A 21,382-nucleotide genomic window follows, 5' to 3' on the forward strand; every position below is an offset into this window, starting at 1 on the left:
TAAAAAAAAAAGGGAGACATTTGATTGGTTAACTTCCAATGATGGTTATTTTCTTATATGTAATGAAATGTTATGTGATTTTTTTTATAGTACTGGACAAGATAAAACTTTACTCATGCCAAGTATTTCTTTATTTGAAACAAAGATGAATTCTGCACATTTTTTGGAAAAGTGCAAATTTAACAAAGACTAATAGGGGAAAATCAATTGTGGTATTACACCTAATATGGAAAGCTGTACATGCATCTTTGACCTTGTGAGTAATCTCATGTGTTAAAATTTTTTGCTATTTAAGTGAAATATTACAAAAAATTAAATATTCTGAGTGGATCAAGTCTCCAAAAAAACATTTTATGAGCAAATTGTCTTGAAATAGGACTGTACCATGAATATTTAGTTGATAGTCTTCTTTTTTTTTTGGGGGGGGGGGGGGTGTTTTCTCTCCTTATTTCTAATATTCTGCTATGATAGAGCATTATCCTAGGAAATACTTAAATAAATATATAGTTTTAAGTACATGAAATTATTTTTAATGATGTAACGACAAATTATTCACTAAAAGAGACGCCTTTTATATTGCTGTCTGGAACGCGGCGTCAATTTAATTTTTACGTAAGGACTTATTGAAATCTCCTTGGAGACAGTAAACTTTTATATGGATTGTTCAATCTGCTAAAATGCTTCAATTACTCATTTCTTATAACATTTCTACCATAAATGAGTGAAAGTTAGCCCATTATTTTTATTTATTGGCCTGAAAAGTTGAAATTTAAGGAAATAAGAGGTATACATTGACCAAAAGAGACCTTTTAAAGAAGACAAAGAGGTCCATTAGTGCTATTTATCTTAATAATATCATCTTGTGTGTCATATTTAACTGTTTGTAGGCAGATAAGATAGATATTTGATCATTCATTGGTCCACACTTTTATTCTATCTTGATGCGGCTTGGTTTGGATTTGTCGAAGACATTTTGCTCGAATCGCTGTAGATGTCGTCTTTCATTATACTAGATTTTTCTCAAACTATTGAACTGATTATGTCAAAACTTGACAGAAATGCTTGAAATAACCAGTATAACAGAGGAAAACAGTTTCATTCAGTTTATTGAACAATAATGTCTTCTTTAGGTGTAATACCACCGAATCATAGTACGTCACATCTGGTTGTATACGAAAGTAGGTCTAAAAAAATATTCCCTTGAATTTGACAGTTGAAGGTAATTAATCCTTCATTTCATTGCAGTAAAACATTTCTGTGTCATAAACATATGTCTTGGATATTTCAAAACACCATTATTTTTTATTTGGAATTTCTATAGAAAATTTTGTAATCTTGAGGTTACATGGTGACTAAACCTTGTACACAGATAAAAAAGGGGAGACATTTGATTGGTTAACTTTCCAATGATGGTTATATTCTTATATGCAATGAAATGTTATGTGAATTTTTTTCTATAGTACTGGACAGGATAAAACTTTACTCATGTCAAGTATTTCTTTAATTTGAAACAAAGATAAATTCTGCACATTTTTTTGAAAAGTGCAACTTTAACAAAGACTAATAGGGGAAATCAATGGTGGTATTACACCTTAAATACATTTTGGGTCATTGATCAATGATCATTCGAGGATCTGTTGTCAATCAGTACAGTTCTCATACACAACTTATGTGCATTGGCAAAGATGAAAAAGAGAAAAGATCTTTCCTTAATCTTTCCTTTGCCAACAAAGGTATCGATGGCGTCAACTTTGTTAATAACACTTCTCTACGAAATGTGTTATCGAAAAGTCCGAAATATCGTGAGCCTAAATCCATCAATTGGAAATACAACTTTAACATTTTGATGGATTCAGTTGAGGATTATGCCAGGCAATGGGCCAAGCGCTAGAAGGAAGACGTGGACACTCTTTCCGAATGGATTAAGGCAGTGAGGTCGTTGATACAAATTAGAATTAAGAAACTGAATGGGTCTATCAATGCCCATGCTACGTCAATCTTTAAAGACCCAAATGTTGCAAAACACCTATACTACCTCCATGACAAATATGTTGTTGTCCCCGCAGATAAAGCTCCAAACAACATCGTTTTTGTATGTAAAACTCATTACATTAACTGCTTGATAAACGAATTAGGTATTGACAATTCACTTGGAAACTCAACATATACCCTCACGACACTTACCAAAGAGGAAATCCTGGATAATCATAGGTCTGTTCTGTGTTCCTTTGGAATTTCAACCAAAGATGAAGAACTGGATCTGCCATCACTGTATTGGATACCTAAACTACATAAGTGTCCTTACAAACAACGGTATATTGCTGGGTTTTCCAAAATGCTCCACGAAACCTTTTTCTAAATTATTAACATCTATTTTATCAGCAATCAAAGACGGGTTTTAAAGTTATTGTGAAACTGCCTATTCTAGAGGGGGCGTGAATCAATTGTGGATACTTGAAAATTCCAAAGATCTTTTAGAGTACATACAATCTAACACTCTTTCATCTTGTAACAGTATTAAAACATTTCACTTTTCTACTCTGTACACTAGTATTCCACATTCCAAACTGAAAGACAAATTGAAAGAGTTGATATTGCTTTGCTTCGTAAAAAAGAATGGCCAACGTAGATACAAGTATCTTGTCTTGGGGAGGGATAAATCCTACTTTGTAAAGGATCACTCTGATTCGAACAAAAAATTCTCTGAAACTGATATTATCAAGATGCTTGATTTCTTGATTGACAACATATTTGTTACGTTCGGAGGACGTGTTTTTCAACAGACTGTCGGCATTCCAATGGGAACAAACTGTGCCCCTCTACTTGTCGACTTGTTTCTTTATTATTATGAGGCTGACTTCATGCAGGAACTTCTTAGGAAGAAAGATAAGAAGTTAGCAATATCCTTTAACTCTACTTTTCGCTATATAGATGATGTTCTTTCACTAAATAATTCACAATTTGGTGACTACGTGGAACGCATCTATCCAATCGAGCTAGAGATAAAGGATACTGCAGATACAGTTAAGTCGGCCTCATAGCTCGACTTACATCTAGAAATTGACAATGAGGGTCGGTTGAAAACAAAACTTTACGACAAAAGAGATGATTTCAGCTTTCCAATTGTGAACTTTCCATTTCTAAGTAGCAACATTCCAGCAGCACCTACATACGGGGTATATATCTCCCAATTGATACGATATTCCCGTGCTTGCATTTCCTATCATGATTTTCTTGATAGATGGTTGCTGCTCACAAGGAAGCTATTAAACCAAGAGTTCCAAATGGTGAAGTTGAAATCATCTCTTCGTAAATTTTACGGACGCCATCACGAGTTGGTTGACCGTTATGGAATAACCGTTTCACCAATGATATCGGATATGTTCCTTACGTCGTAACTACAATCCCCTTCCCTTTCATGAATGTGACCTACCGAATTAGACTATTTACCGGATTTGTTATCACATAAGCAACACGACGGGTGCCGCACGTGGAGCAGGATCTGCTTACCCTTCCGGAGCACCTGAGATCACCCCTAGTTTCTTGGTGGGGTTCGTGTTGTTTATTCTTTAGTTTTCTATGTTGTGTCGTGTGTGCAGTTGTTTGTTTGTCTTTTTCATTTTTAACCATGGCGTTGTTAGTTTGTTTTAGATTTATGAGTTTCACTGTCCCTTTGGTATCTTTCGTCCCTCTTTTACATTTCACTGTTTATCTGATTTTTCTTCTAAAAACCATGTATTCCCATAAATTCTGAAAATCTGTCACGAAGAAAGACATTGTACACCCCTTATTTGATCTATAAACTCAAACGTATTCGATAGATTTTGCAAGGAAAGAGATGAACATGTAATCCTAGTTTTTGTTAAGTGTGCAGTTATACACCCACAATATATAACACGCATTTTTACAACGGAAATGAAACTTTATTTTAGGACTATTTTTGTCACAATAAATATGTATGCATGTACGTATGCATTATCAATGAGAAAGAAAATGAAAATGTCTTCTGTCTATAAATATCACCACTCAAGTGATTTGATTTGATATCCGGTGAATATAGCTTATCTAAATATTATGTAGATACTTATTTCAAAAGTCGTTATGAATGCATAATAAGTTATAGTAAAGGGACGGAAATAAAGCTAGGTCATGTTCATAGGTTCAATGATTACTACATATATATGATTATCAACAGATTAAGACATGTATACAGTCATGTATGCTAAGTAATATTTATTTTTTTATATCCTGATATATAAAACAAACATGAATGATATTAACAGAAAATTTGGGGTTTTCGTCAATGCTACAGGAACTCAGGAACAAAAATATATTTATATTAGATATAGACAGTATTTAAGGTATATACAATATATCAGGTGTGTGAATTACTCTACGTTTAAAAAATTAGGAATAATGGTTTGCAAATGTAAATAAGATAAATAAGATGAAACATTAGAATTGATTAATATTATATGTCCATGTCTGGATTTAAATACTGTCAATTGATACTGTAAGAAATATATATTCCAATGCAACTGTTAAACTTACGCGTATAAACAAAATATGATACTGTACCTATATCTGAAAGCAGTCATAATGACACAATCCCCTAAATATATAACAACAATTATCAATCCATCTTGTTCGATTATTTCATCGGAGATTCAAATTAAATGTATTTTTTTTTTTAAATGACGACGTATATAAACTTAATGTATCCGATTTCACCGTTATGAGAAAAAAGGTTGCTAACAAAAGACAAAGGCAAATTATACTTATATATGTCTAAGCCTATGCCACCCAATTTGATTTTCATATTAAGAAAATTATGGCGAACAGTTTAGTTTTTAATGTAATTTGAACAAGAATATAAGAGGACCGTGCACTATACATGCTATATAAATTAAGATAAAGGATACTATAGATACAATTAAGTCAGCCTCATATCTTGACTTACATCTAGAAATTGACAATGAGGGTCGGTTGAAAACAAAACTTTACGACAAAAGAGATGATTTCAGCTTTCCAATTGTAAACTTTCCATTTCTAAGTAGCAACATTCCAGCAGCATCTGCATACGGGGTATATATCTCCCAACAGATACGATATTCCCATGCTTGCATTTCCTATCATGATTTTCTTGATAGAGGGTTGCTGCTCACAAGGAAGCTTTTAAATCAAGAGTTCAAAATAGTGAAGTTGAAATCATCCCTTCGTAAATTTTACGGACGCCATCACGAGTTGGTTGACCGTTATGGAATAACCGTTTCACACATGATATCGGATATGTTCCGTATGTCGTAACTAAAATCCCCTTCCCTTTCATGAATGCGACCTACTGAATTAGACTACTTACCGGATTTGTTATCACATAAACAACACGACGGCTGCAACATGTTGTGCAGGATCTGCCTACCCTTCCGGAGCACCTGAGATCACTCCTAGTTTTTAGTGGGGTTCGTGTTGTTTATTCTTTAGTTTTCTATGTTGTGTCATGTGTACTATTGTTTGTCTGTTTGTCTTTTTAATTTTTAGACTTGACGTTGTCAGTTTATTTTAGATTTATGAGTTTGACTGTCCCTTTGGTATCTTTCGTCCCTCTTTTAGGTAGTAAAAAGTAAAATCACAAAAATACTGAACTTCGAGAAACATTCAAAAAGTAAAGTTCCTGATCAAATGGCAAAATCAAAAGCTCAAACACATCAAACGAATGGGTAACAACTGTCATACTCCTGACTTGGTAAAGGCATTTTCTGATGTACAAAATGGTGGATAAAAACTGGTATTATAGCTAGCTAGCTAAACCTCCAAATTGTTTGGCAGTCGATTAAAATTTCATTATATTGACAACGATGTGTGTACAAAAAAACACAGCATAATAGGTAAAAATGTCAAAAATAGGGGCCCAACAGTCGACATTGTGTAATAATCTTAATCACTTTAAAACAACAAACAAATATGTAAAAAAGAATCGCACACAGGCATATAGACAGAGCACATAAGCAAAAATGAAAGACAAGAATACAAAAAATTACCATAGCACAATAACACAATGACTGGATGCATAAGTACAGAGCCACGTCAAATGGGTATCTCCAAAAACAGACTAAACAGTAAAAGTAATGTCCATACAGACAAATAAAAGAATAATATAACACTTTATGAAGATAATAAACAACGTCAGTACCAAGAATCTATATTGCAAGACCATCGTGTATTATTTGTGAAGTTGAAACGGAATGTTTATCAACAAGGTCTTGGTACCTTCCGATAAACTCTTTTAAGAAAAGGACGAGACGTTCTTTGACATATCCCTGGTTCATCAACTTTCTCATCATACACTGGTGACGTTTTACAAAGTGTGAGTAGAGGCTACAAGCTCTATAATACCGAATTAGTTGGGGAATGTATATCTCATATGCAGGTGAGGTTGGAATATTGCTACTAAGGTTGGGGGAAATTGAAAATTAAAATTAAAATCGTCTCGCTTGTCATAGATTCTGGTACTGAGATGATCGTGTATGTCTAATTCGAGGAATAAGTTTAAAATGAGGCGAAAGAAGCCGTGTCTGTTGTTTCTTTAATTTCTAGTTCTGGGGGGTATATTTATGGAACCCAATCGGTAAAAAAAATGTTCACAAGTTAAAAGAATTGAACAGAAAGTGCCTGTTTTTACAAGTAGATGTGGTATGAGTGCCAATGAGACAACTCGCCATCCATGCCACAATTCGTAACAGTAAACCATTATAGGTCAAAGTACGGCCTTCAACACGGAACCTCGGCTCATAACGAACAGCAAGCTATACAGGACCCCAAAAAATGACCAGTGTAATACCACTCAAACCGAAAAACCAACGATATAATCTATTTAAAAAATGAGAAACGAGAAACACTTATGAACCACATCAACGAACGACAACCACTGAGCATCAGGTTTCTGACTTCAGTATAAATTACCAATTCAATAGAACATTATTTATGTTTGAATTCAAAAAGCTTTTGACATGTTTGAAGTCACCAATGTAGACTTATCATCAATCAAGCTGATGACTTATCTGAAGTTTTCAATTCCACAGATTAATTGCTTTGGAAATGTCATTTTCAACTTTTATGTCTGTTTGTTTTGTTTACCCATTGTTGTCAATCTAATGGAATTATAGACGCTATTATACAATCGAGAGGTTTATCTAGCTATACAACTAAGTTTAATCCACCATTTTCGACATAAAGAAATGTATGTACTTAGTCATAAATAGTTGTTTTCCATTCCTTTGATTTAATTTTGAAATTTGATAGATGACTTTTCATTTAGAATATTCCTTAAAGTTCGGTATTTTTATTATTTTACTTTTTGCATAATCGCTGGAACTATTTCGGTGATATCCATCGAGAAAGTTCCTAAGTGAAAAAAATATTACTCACAAAATGAAGAAATAATAAGGGTTATAATCATTGAATGATAACCAATCAGAAATAAGGCAATCATTTCGGGCGATAATACTGTATATTCACCATCAATAACAGGTTCAAAGAACACACATAGTTAAATTTTCTTCATTTGTTTCTATTTGTCGTTTTAAATAATGGATGCCTTCTGATCTTATAGCTTAAGCCACTTTTATCACATTAAAATTGTTACGTCACATTATTATTTTACTCTTTTTTTTAGAAACACAATTCTGTCTGTCTTATGTCTGTTAATATACATTGTATATTCATAATGTAACTACAAAATCTCATTAAATAGGTAAGACACCATTCCTAATATCAATGATGTGTGTCCCTTCAATTCTTGTATGTTTTCATTTGCAAATGGATGATTCAACACATATGTTTATAAAAGGGTCTAGATAGTCCAATCATTTCTTCTTGCATTTTACAGATTATCGTAAACAGTCTCGCTGAGAAAAATATCAACTGCTCATCTCGAGAAAATGTATAGTACTTAATACTTTCAAGCATAAGTATTTATTTTTTCTTACCTGAGCAGTTTTATGAACAACTATGAGGAACAGCTGAGATTACAGGTGCGCAACAGTTTGCTATAAATGAGTAAACAAATGTCTTTCTATAAATAAGAAATACTACCAATCGTACGTGTATTTATGTATTTCAATAAAGGTAAGAATTTTATTATTCAGTTGAGAAACAACAATATATTTGTCTGTTTACTATGTAACATTATAAAACACTATTCCTCCTCAAAACCGTTGTAAGTTTACATAGAACATAGTTTCGCCTCTTTTACATTCATATGAATGCCCTATTTGCTACTGATATGTGTCTATTTTACGAACGATAAACTGCTTTCGTCTTAATTTAAATATGCGAACTTAAAGAAAATTCAAACGAAAAACTACATAATAGCCGGAATTTCGAGGAATTTCGCCAAAAAAGAGAAAAGAAATACTGTTATGGCAAGACAAGAGAAGACAAAATATTTGATTTCCTCATAAAACAAACGTGTACAAGAGGTCACAGACAGCTACTAAAAACACAAATTAGTCTTTAGGCTCCTGACCTTGTTGAGACGGACAGAGCATGATTGGTTGTACATATATTGATATTGACTTCTGCAATCAATAGAAGTTCTAAAAACGGCAAACAAAATAGAGACACGCACAGACCTCAAAACTGTAATGTCTCGAATCTAAGTTGTTATTTTAAAACAAAAATATTTTGTATTATGTTTCGTCAACTAGTAATGTCTGTGTAATAACATCTTTGTGTTTTTCAAATGAGGTTTTAATTAACATAGAAATTCCTCATTTCTTTGAGGATTACAGCATAAAATTCTGATAATTCTAATTACACGAAATTGCCATGCTTCAAGTGTTCTGTATGTAGAATATTTGCATTAAAGCAATACCAATATATATTTCACCTACAAGTGGAAAAAGAGTTCACAGATTTGTTTTAAAGCTGATAAATCTCAACGACTTCCAAAATAAGTATATGAGATGCAATTATAAAACAAAAAGAGTTCTGAAAACATAGTTTTATTCTATTGAAATCTTGAATAATTTTATGTATATTTCCATTATTAGAGACAACGTCTTAAGTATCGACCGCATAATATGTAATCAATATAAATCGTTTGTATATTCTCGGTAAATATATCAGACAAATAAAATAATTCTTTTCATAATTCAAGTAACTTTTCTTCTTATTTTATCTTGATCTTCATTTTTTCGTCATGGTCATTTGTGACAAAATGTACAATTAAGCGGGACACTTTTATCAACAAATAAAGTTTCAGCTTTCATTTCACATATCATTTAAGAACACGTATCCAAATTTATTTATTTTTTAATCTGTAAGATTTTCTATCAATTCAGTATATCTGGCACACATATCATCTTACAATTACTTGAAATATCAACAATGTTTGGGATTTTATCAAAAATGGGAACTGTATGACAAAACTTCATGTCTAATATCCACTTATCAGCTATTGTTTTGCCAAGTCTGGGTATGATAGAACCATCGAATTCTTCTTTTAATTGACGACTGGGGTATGCTTGATAATCTTCGGATGCTGTTAGCGGAAACGTTTTTCCGAAGGTAATGTGAAGGTCCTTCAAAATTGACCGTAAGCTGTGTATTTGTAGGAAATAAGGACACGTCACGCCTTTTGTGAAATATCAATCAGGTCTATTGTCTTTTTTAAAATCTTATCGAAATGCGTTCAGTGCACTTGAGTATGCATCAGTTTTAAGCATAATGTATCAGTTTACTTTAATGTGCTTTTAGTGCGACTGTTGGAATATCTGTATAGCATTATTTTACAACAAATACTTGGTAATCTATCGTTTTATTTTGATCTAAATGTAATTGTTTTTTTTTTTTTTTTCGTAAGGAGAGGGTGTGTTGTAAAACTGTGCTTAAATGGGGGTTATAAGACTGGATTCAGTTTCGATAAAGTATTCGAATTTCACAACAAAACACTTGTATTACCCACAACAAAAACAGTAAAAGAATGAAATCCCACATGATCAACAATGCTTATGTAAAGTTGACCGATTGAAAGCGAAATATACAGGTGTATTTATACTTACCATTCTGCTAACAATGATTCCTTAATTTAACTACACAATATAACAACCGGATTTATTCAAATGTCTCACTAAAATCTTCAAAACAAACACGTGTTCTTGACCCATATATTCACTCAATCCAGTCTCCCAGGTTTACGTCTCGGTTTAGATTTAATCTTTTACTTGTGACCTACTTATTCTTGTTCTAGTTATTATTTCAAATTACAATGTTTAAGGATGTCCTCCGCTAAATTTATCAAATTATTGCATAGTGCTTGTCGGATTGGGTACGCTATGTCACAATACAGTGAAGTACAGCCACCTATTGCAATATACTGTTTCATTTTTTTCTTTTTTTATCTGTATAAAGAATCAATTTTTATATATGTAAGAACTTATATAAAAGGTATCAGAATTAAAGTTTTATAAATTTTTAATGTTTAAATTATCACATAAATAAAATATATGTCAAGATATACATGCAAGTACTTAATATTTGATTTTGCATTCAATTTAAACATGCAAAACAGTAGTGTAACATTTTTACGAAGTAAATAGATAAATTAATACTCAACCATTATGTCCATGCGTGTTTAAGCTATTTTTTTATATTATATAAAAAATGTAAACAGGAATTGCCAAAATACCACAAATAAATGAAGATAGCTTTCTCTCATGGTGGGGGCTTGTTATCTATTTCCTAGATGAATAGATATTTCTCGTAAATCACTGTACGGAGTGTGATATGAACTAGTGATACAAAAAGTGCTTTGATTTGATTGGTCTAACCTGCAAAATTCCGATATCTTCATTGGCTGTACTTTAGGTCAGCACAGGTAACGCCGGATTACTTTTTTGCTTGACAACGGTTTGTTTTGCTTCCGGTTTTCACGATTTCGTCTGTTTTTATCGTCTGCATATTTTTCCTACACTATCATGGACGAGGAAATAAAGAAAGAGACTCGTGTGAGCTTATGCAACGGAACAAAGGAGATGATTGTCGGAAAACCTTAAGCTTCAATTTCCCTCTTTATGAGGTAAATCTATAATCAGGCAAATCTGTGACAGAAGCTCGGTACAGATTTGATATACTCTCAGACTCACAGGCCCCCTTTTCCGATTTCTGTTCGCAAACTACATCTGTAAACTCAATTTTAGATAGCCCTGTTCTGCAATCTCCAAAAAATATGTAGCTGGAAAATGATATGCTATTGGCTCAAATATTACAAAATGAGTTAGAAAATGAAGATGCTGAAACTGATACTATATTAAAAAACAGAGAGAATGAAACAAATAGAGAGAATGAAACACATGAAAATTTAAGTTGCAAATGCACGTGTTGCTGATGACGATATTGAAATATTTTGCCAGGAACAGGCCAATTAAAATACTAACAGGAAAACCATATTTGGCATGGAAATTCTCACTGATTTCATAAAAAATGCAGTGAAAGATTCTAAAGATATATGCCAAATCCCTTCAGTTGAGTTAAACACTATGATATGTAAATTTTTATCGATGTTTATCAGAGAAGTGGTTCGGAATATGAACCTTCAACAGTTCGAGGAATGATCTGTAGTTTTGATCGGTACCTTCGATCAATCATCTATGGCACATCCATAAAAAAAGGGGATACCTTTGACCAGGCACGTCGTGTCCTTTTAGTCAAATCATGGATTTAAACAAAATGGGTAAAAGCAACAAACCCAATAAGGCCCAAGCACTGACAGAAGAGGAGGTTGATCGCTTGTTTGAGACCGGTCAAATGGGAATGCAACATCCAGATGCTTTATTAAGAATGTTGTGGTTTTTTAATACAGTGCATGTTGGAATGCGAATTGTTACAGAACATGTAAAAATGAAATGGAGAGACATAAAATTATGTGCAGGAAAAACAGGGGCAGAATATTTGCAATATTCTGAGAGGGTCACAAAATCAAGAACAGGGACTAATCCAGGAAATATCAGAGAAGTTCCTCCAAAGCCATGGTGTAACTTATCGAAGTTATTTGCTTTAATAAAAAGCCCTTAATGTTTCAAATAATTCAAAATTTTATAATGGGTATATTTACAGGAAACAAACATTTGAACAGTTTGGATGTGTCCATGCTACTGAAAAGAGATTGGAAGATTTAAAATTATGGTTGTGTCGAATTTGAGTGTCTGAAGAAGGGCCTAACCATAACTTTTTTTCAGTTTAAAAAAAAAAAACGAGAATTATTTTTTTCCAAAGACTAATCTCTTTATTCATCTACTCAAATACAATAAAATCAAATCATGCAATTACATAACAAAATAATGTAAACTCATTGCATCTGTGATTGAACAAAGGGAGATAATTGTTGAAAATATTCAATCGATTTCATAAAAGACAATTTGCAAAAGGAATGTGTTTGTTTCTTCAATGATTTCGATAATACATTTGTAATAAAAATATTAATTTTTAATCAGTTGTAGTTTAATTAAAATAAATCTGACAAAATCTTAAGGTAACACTTATCCTAATAGGTAAATGTGCCAATGACCTTCGAATTTTAACGATCTTTAATGTGCTGAACGGCATGGTCTCATTCAAACTGTTAAAATATTTGTTTCTTGTGAATTAACATTTTAGAATGTTGAATTGTTTTTGAACCCAAAGGCATATATTGCCTGGATAATATTTGGCACAACGTTCTGGATTTTCGATTTGTAATGCTATTTGATATTGCCCTTAAACATGTTTTAATTTGAGTACCACTTCTGAACCTGATATCTTTGATAAGGTTTAATTAGTCTGTGGACATTTCGTTTGCATTGAAACAACCAGTCTATATTTAAAACAATGTCTTTCTGTGTGTATGTTAATTGAGGATAATTGAACAAATATTATAAGATAAATATCACATTCACTTTATATTTGTTTTGATTTAATCGCGTACTATTTGTTCCTGTGACTGCATTTGGAAGCATATTACAAGGACTGGTTATTTTGGTGGGGTTTTTTTCATTGAGCACTTAGAAGACAAGACAAACGAGTACACATTGCACAGTATTCGTCAGTACAAAGTTCATACATTTTTTCAATCATTTAAAGTGTAAACATAAAAATAATAAGATGTGGTATAATTGCAAATGAGACAACTCTCTACCAGAGACCACATGACATTTACAAATCTTCTCAAAGATATTTTTTCTGAAATATTCGTGGTGCAAACCTTTGTTATAAATAGAAGTCAGTCTGATAAGAAATAAATGACAAAAAATTAAGACAATAGTAGTGTACCGCTATTCAATTGTCATAAATCGATTTAACTGAAACAAATCCATGTCAAAAACCAAAACTGAGAGAAAGACATCTATAAAGACAACTATAAGAGGAAACAAAACGGAACAACAGAAGCTGAACTGCTACAAAAACAAACGCCAACATACATAGGAACGGACTATGTGATAACAACTGCCATATCTCTGACTCGGCACAGGACATTTTATTTTAAAAAAAAGTGGGTTGAACCACTTATATGACAATGTTAAAACATACCGCTAAAATGACAACATTACGTGAGACAAATAAATGCAAGAACATTCAGGACAGAGAAATACATAAATAAATAATATAACAGTTCATTTCAACATGTAAACCACAGAATTACAACGAGAACGAACAAGTAATACCAAAGCTTAGAATGTATTATAACTATTTGTTCACGACAGGTCACAAGTCAAGTAAGGAAAGATACTTCTATAACAGATTTGTTTGTTTTATTGTTTTTATTTATCTATTGCCTTATATGATAGATTTTGTTTTCTCTTTTTATATCATCATGATCATTGATAATTTAACACTTGCATGAACATTCCATTAATTGAGTATTACTATTTAATCTTCATCCTATTGTAAAAGTAAAATAATGAAAATACCGAACTCTAAGGAAAATTCCAAATAGAAAGTCCAAAAAAAAGGTCAAAATCAAAAGCGCAAACCATAAAACGAATGAAAAAAAAAAATTGGGCATATTCCTGACTTGGTACAGGCATTTTCTAATGTAGAAAATGGTGGATTAAACCTGGTTATATAGCTATCTACGCCTCTCATGTGTATGACAGTCGCATAGAAATCCATCATATAGACAATAATGTGTGAACAAAACGGCAGTAAGCAGCCATACACAACAAAAGTACACATCTAATTTTTATTTTCATTGTACACAGCGAATATTTTAATATTACTGATCAACTAATAATATGTCTAATGCAATTCTAAGTGAGATATATGTGTCGAATTTCCCTCTTTTTCAAGGAAAAGGATGTGGTGGATGTGCTCCAATTATATCATTGCATAGTAATATACAATCTTCTGGAAAATATCCTAAAACTAGTTTGATTTGTTTACAATATTTTACAAAACGACTTCTATTTTTAAACATCCGAATTTTTGTACTACTTAACTTCCAAGTCTGATAGCAAAATACATCATGTTGTGGTTTGTTTCTACTCATTTAGGACATAAATGTTGTCAACACAAAGACGACTCTAGTTTAATATTTTGACATAAATCCTATATTTCCTATTATCATTTAAAACAGGGTCTAACGATACCAGAGGGACAACCAACTCGTGATGGCATCCGTAAAATTAACGAAGGGATAATTTCAACTTCACCATTTGGAACTCTTGGTTTAATAGCTTCCTTGTGAGCAGCAACCTTCTACCAAGGAAATCATGATAGGAAATACAAGTCCGGGAATATCGTATCAATTGGGAGATATATACTCCGTATGAAGGCGCTGTTGGAATGTTGCTACATAGAAATGGACTTGAGTTCAGCTATGAAATAGTTTAGAAAAAGCCCGGATCTAAAGTCTTGTATCACCATGTTCAGAGAATGAGTGTTTTTACTTTTATTTCAGATGACTGGCAAGGAAATGTAATATCATTCTTTTAAAATTTAAAATAAAATTGTACTAATCAACTAAAGAAAGATAACTCTATCTTTACTTAGTCAATTAAAGTTATGTACACCAGTATGTAAACATTACCACGTTTATTTGTTTACAATTGATACACGTGTTGAATGTATATAATAGGTTAAATTTTTTTCATAGGTTGAGGTAGAACTGACCATACTATTTGAATAAGGTCAATTCAAATATTCCGTGCTCTACTTTTGGCGGTTGTATGAATATAAGATATTGTCATTCGAGGTTTGCTTTAGGTGCAGTAAAGTTGTAAGCTTGTGCTTAACCTGAGTATATCAGAGATTGGAGAAGGAAATCCAATGTATGAAGGTGAGACTGAACATTCACATATTTCAACTGGTAATTCACAAAGTCGCAACCATATAGTAGAAGAGCGTCGTGATTTGGCCGATAACTTTCAACTTTTAAAGTGTATTTTGACAATAAGCTAGTTGATCTTAAATCAGATTTGGTCCGTGAACAGGACGTTATTTCCAAAAAGTTTAAACAAGAGGTTTCGCTAAAATTTAAGCACGAGGACAATAAAATACAACACAAGTTTAACGAGGAAATTATTACTAAGCTCAACAAGGTTTATATCTTTGTTCCCCGTTCTGAGATGAAGGTTTCACGTATTATCATAGACAAGGTTAAGGGCAGAAACAAACTTATACGCATAGCAGATATTTCAGCCAGCGGTCAGAGAATATGAAGCAAATGACATCGCTTTGGATTTCAAAACTGAAAAGAAAATCCGTCAGGCGGAGTCCAGAGCCATGCGTACATATCCGTCGTCCACATCCTTACAAGACAACTTCTAGACCACCTCCTAATTAAAATACTCCTAATCCCTATTATGTCAATCAGTATCAGCGTTAGACTCCGTCGCCTCGAGTCGGCAGAGGGCGGCGTGAGCTATTCCAGCATGACATGTGCCATTCCTTCAAACAATTGTGTCACTGGAGGAAGGACTGTCCCCTTTCAAACGCAAACAGTTCAACATCAGCAATACACCACAGAAAAATCAACAACAAACAGTTAGTTAATGATAATTATTCATATTTTTTTTCTGATTTTGATAGTGATTATTGTTTAAATCACGATATAAAGATTTTGCTTAGCCAAGTAAGATTTTTTTTTAAATTTCAATTCTAATACGGGTATTTTCTCTGGTGTAAAGGGAAGGTTAGCTAAAAGTATTCAGTACTGAGAGCATATTGGTGCTAATTCTTTTATTTTAGACACATTAATATTGACACATGGATATTTTATTCCATTTATTGATAATCCTTCGGTCATGTACATGAAAAATAACACATCTGCTCTTCAGAATAATGCATTTGTTAGCAAATTTGTACTTGTTACTTCAGGCTGCGTTATTGAGGTTTCATTTCAACCTTACATTGTCAATCCGCTGAGTGTAGCTACCCAAAAGTCTTGGGAAACGCATCTTATTTTAGATTTGAGCACTTTGAATTTATCAGAGAAAAAAGAAAAGATTAAATTTAAAGATTAGAAAATAGCTGTGCAATACTTTCAGAAAAATGATTATCTGTATCAATACGATTTAAAATCTGGTTATTTTCATTTGGATATATGTCCACAGCAGCATACGTATCTGGATTTTTCGTGGAAAGATAAATTCTATTGTTTCACTGTTTTAGCATTTGGTCTTTCCATGGGTCCTTACATATTTACCAAGTGTCTCAGATCATTGGTCAAGTGTTGGAGAAAAAATGGTATAAAAATAGTTTTATATCTTGACGAATTTGGTATGAATAACGACAGTAATGAATGTATCAATGATGCTGAATTCCTGAAACAATCACTTTTGAATGCAGGGTTTCTTTTGAACGAAGAAAAAAATCAGTTTTTACTCCAGTACAGAAGTTGGAGTGGTTGGGAACTATTTAGGATTCTTGTAATTTCACTTTATGCATTCCTCAAATGAGAATTGACGAATTAATACAATCTATTCATAATGTTTTCAGAGAAATTTCATATATTTCTGCCAGAAATTTAGCCCAGGTAACGGGTTGAATCATAAGTATGTCTCCTGTGATCGGAAATATTTCTAGAATAATGACTAGATATTGCTACATGTCTATTGAAAGTAGAATGTCATTAAATAGTTATTTAGTTTTAGAAAGTAAAAGTTTTGTGATATCAGAATTTAAGTTCTGGCTTGATAACATTGTTAATGTCAATTTTAAAACATTAAATCAGTATAGTCAGTCGATTGTTATATATTCTGATGCTAGTAGCATAGCTGCCGGAGGAAGTAAATGTACAGTAGACTTTGAAAGTAAATTTTTTCACATTATGTGGAAATCCGCTGAAATGTTGGAGAGTTCCACGTGGAGGGAACTGAAGGCCATCAAAATGGCATTGATGTCTTATCAACATGCATTTGCTGGAAAATTCTTAAAATGGCTTAGTGATATTCAAAATTGTGTCAAAATTGTTCAAGCAGGAAGATTGTTGTTAATAACGTATACATATAAATATATCATTAGATACGACTATTTACTATTAATATGATAAATCAAGTAAACTCAGGTGTACCCCTCATTGTGTAATCCAAATATTCTCAGTGATAAACACATGCGAGTGCATATTGAACTGTACAATTGTCTTTATAGTAGATATATATAACTCAAATATTAGAAATAGAATTTCTGTACTTCTTCAGTATTATTGTAATCAAAATCTTAATTATATGTTTGAGTTAATATAAGAAGTTGACACAATTTGCAATGTGTGATAATGTGAATTCTACCTTAAGAGAAGATTGCGACCCGAGTGCATATATATATATATATGGAAGTTTTTAACGACCTTGACTGGCTATACAGCCCTTGCACGGTCGGTAAAGTACATATATGTTTTTTTTTTATTTAGTTTTGATTTTGTCTAATTCATGTTTTTATCTTTATTGTACAACAACAGAAAGTTTTTGTTTTGTTTTTCCAAATCAACAAAGTCATAGCATAAGTATTATAAAATGTATAAAATCAATTCCAGTTTTGATTATGTGAAAGTACTTTGGAACAAAAACCATATGAGGGAACATTTTCTAGACTTTTTCTTATCAATTGTATTCAATGACTATCTCCCTTAGATCATTACCGTTTGAAACATTCATTTTTCCAATATCGTTATATTTCTGTAACACTTGTCATGGTGACAACGGTTTAATGTATGCTATTACAGGCAGTAGACACCTTACCAATACATTTTAAAAGTTGTATGAGATGCGTTGTATCAAGAGAAAACTTTTTAAAACATTATTATAGTTCCTCAAATGTTTTAGTCTGGTAAGTAAGAACCATTTAGCCATAATTTGTTTTTGCATTCAATGCTATTTTCACAATACAAAGGTGAGGTTACTGGTGGAGTGTTGGCACATTTTGCATCAAAAAGGGGGATGGAATTAGGCTTCTAATCAATGAAGATGGTACTAGTGTTCACCCTAAATACGATAACAACGAGTATGTTTAGATTTAATTACTTAACAATCACCTTGCTTTTAACATGTATAACTCATTTCATGGTATTTGTTTATTTCTCTCCAATCATTGATTCAAGCTCAGCTCACTTATCAAATCAAGAACTGAATTTAAAACATAATAAGCTTAGAACTGATAATAAATATTTAAAACACGATAAGGGCAACAAAAAGCAGACACTAAAGTCAACAAATGCAATCAGGAGCAGAACAAAAACCTTTAGATTATGAAAGAATAACAAGACACAGATTATTACAGAGATATAAGAAGATGTAGTATGAGTGCCAATGAGACAACTCTCCATCCAAGTCACAGTTTGTAAAAATAAACCATTATAGGTCAAAGTACGGCCTTCAACACGGAAACTTGGCTCACACCAAACAGCAAGCTATAAAGGACCCCAAAAATTACTAGTGTAAAACAATTGAAACAGGACAACCAACGGTATAATCTATATAAAAAACGAGACACGAGAAACTCTAATGAACCACATCAACAAACGACAACCACTGAACATCAGGTTCCTGACTTAGGACAGGTGCAAACACATGCAGCGGGTTGAAACGTTTAAAAAGGAGCCAACCTTCACCCTACCTGAAACAATATTGTAACATCACAACATAGAAAGACACACTATAAAATATCAATTGAAATGGCTTAACTCAATCAAAAGACATACTAACAAAAACAAGTAAATATACACTGATCGAACTTTTTTTTTGTCATATTAAACTTCATTTCAATAACTAAAACTTTTGATTAACAGATATTCACGAGAGTTCCTTTAAATGTACTGAACATAATTTTAATATTTTGTATTCAAATCATTAAATGATATTTCGGGTAAGCAGTTTCTGCTTCACTGATGTCACCCGTCAGTTCAGAACATTTTATAAATGTTGATGTCAATAGTAAAACCATTACTGTTACCAGTTTTTATCTGCACCAGATGTGCATTTGGACAATTTACATCTTTTCAGTAATGATCGAGGCCAAAATATTCGAAAAATTATTAAACATTGTAAAACAATGAAGAGCGTACAAACGAAAAAGAACAAAAAGTATAGAAAAAGCCGGGAAAGGAACCAGGACTTTGCGTGAGGGTGATATATTCTTTGATCTTAAATAATAAATAGGTGTGATTTAATGACGTTTGGTGTTTTAAAAAATCATTTGGCTAACCAAATGTCTTAAATCTTAGTAATGTCCGAAACATGTCGTACTAAATTTGAGAATTACAATCCTTCCTCAGTATATTATGTGGTTATTTTATCCTTAAAACTATAATAGTTGAAATGTATAAGCTATATCAACGTGTACCCTTTGCAGCATAATTTATATTGGTTTCTTGACAAATGTTTTCATTGTATTCTAAAAGTAACAAAAATTTCACAAAACTTATAAAATAACTACTCCAAAATGGAATATATCGTTAACGTTTACATGAATTGTCTGTGCCAAGTCAGAGAATTGACAGCTTTTTCACATTCGTTTAATGTGTTTGAGCTTTGGATTTTTCCATTTGATAAAGGACTTTCCGTTTTGAATTTTCCTTGGAGTTTTGCATTTTTGTTATTTATTTTTTTCCAGTTATTAATCATTAGCAATGAGGTGAACATCAATGTACATATAAGTATTACAGACGGGAATAACGGACCAAACGTATATTATTATCCAGTGTTCTTCTTTCAAAAATATAAGGCTATTTATACTAAGACTCTACACAATCAATCACAAGAGTATAGTCCTTTTGTAGTATATGACAAATAATTGAGAGCGGTACAAGCATGTAAAAGTAAACTTTCATAAACAAATTTTGATGTGTATATTCTTATTTGAATATTATTACATGTTCCCATTTACATGTTCTTTAAGGACTATTTTTTTTTCAAACAAAAATGATAAATAAATGTTTAGAGGGAATTTTCAAAAGGTAATCTGATGCGAATATTCAAATTTTTGTTAAACGACATTCCATTGCTTACTGTAAACATTTGTTACATGTAGTCATTGTAAATATGCCTCTCGAAATATTTGTTTTCAATACAGCGTTGAAAAGCATATATACGACAGAGGTACATTAAAATAAAAAAGAATAAAAACAAAAATTGGCAAAGAGGGAACATGCCGTCAATACTGATACATTTTCATCCACTGTATAATACATTAAAGGTAGAGTCTACACAATCAACATGGTGTGCATATTTCAAATGATTTTAATTTTACCTCAATCTTTGAGTAATTCTTTAATTGTACTGCAATCAAGGTTGGAAATATGCGAGTATGCATTCATTTAGATATTGTATGTTTAAACTTTTATCAATAGATTTCAACACTATTTTGCATACTATAAAGATTAGTGTTGACTGACTGGATTAAAAAAAGACAAACATGTATTTGTAACCATGTAATAAATAAATACAGAAATATACCCAGATTGATCTATGGTGACAGGCAGTCATTGTTGATTTAGACAAGTATTTCAATCATTTTGTTTTTAATCCTATAAATTTTCTTTTTATCAATGATGTTGTTACATTCTTAACTATCGACAGAAATTATGTTGCATATTTTTTTAACTGTTTTTTAGAAGCTCAAACATGAATATTTGGTCTAAGCATATGAAAAGAATATAAAATTCCTTTATACTTACCTATTACATGTAATAAATAAAGGCAACAAATAAATGATAAATAACGCATCAGCAGTATTCTTCTATCCTTTTTGTTGTTCTTCCTCAAAGACGCCAACATTGCTGCTCAGATAAGAAAAAAATAATACTTGTTTAAGTGCTTGCTTCAAGTAATGCAAGTTTCCATAGGTGAGCAGTGAATTTGTTCTGATAAACCTAGATTTCGAACTCCTTTACAATTATAAAATATGTTTAAAATTT

General features: G+C 32.1%; 1 protein-coding gene and 1 long non-coding RNA gene across 2 annotated transcripts in view; one reads left to right on the top strand and one right to left on the bottom strand.

The window, feature by feature from the left end:
- The window catches only part of LOC139495834 (uncharacterized), a 30,343-nt gene extending 20,056 nt beyond the window's left edge, over positions 1 to 10,287 (bottom strand). The window contains exon 1 of the long non-coding RNA XR_011657482.1: positions 10,062 to 10,287. This is a non-coding gene — a long non-coding RNA (uncharacterized lncRNA). The remainder of the gene's footprint in view (positions 1 to 10,061) is intronic.
- Positions 10,288 to 13,743: 3,456 nt separating this feature from the next.
- The window catches only part of LOC139495833 (scavenger receptor cysteine-rich domain-containing protein DMBT1-like), a 63,017-nt gene continuing 55,378 nt past the window's right edge, over positions 13,744 to 21,382 (top strand). The window contains exon 1 of the mRNA XM_071284220.1: positions 13,744 to 13,748. The gene's annotated coding sequence lies outside the window, so the exon portion shown is untranslated. The remainder of the gene's footprint in view (positions 13,749 to 21,382) is intronic.

Source organism: Mytilus edulis, chromosome 11 (genome assembly GCF_963676685.1).
Source record: "Mytilus edulis chromosome 11, xbMytEdul2.2, whole genome shotgun sequence".
Lineage (NCBI taxonomy): Eukaryota > Metazoa > Mollusca > Bivalvia > Mytilida > Mytilidae > Mytilus > Mytilus edulis.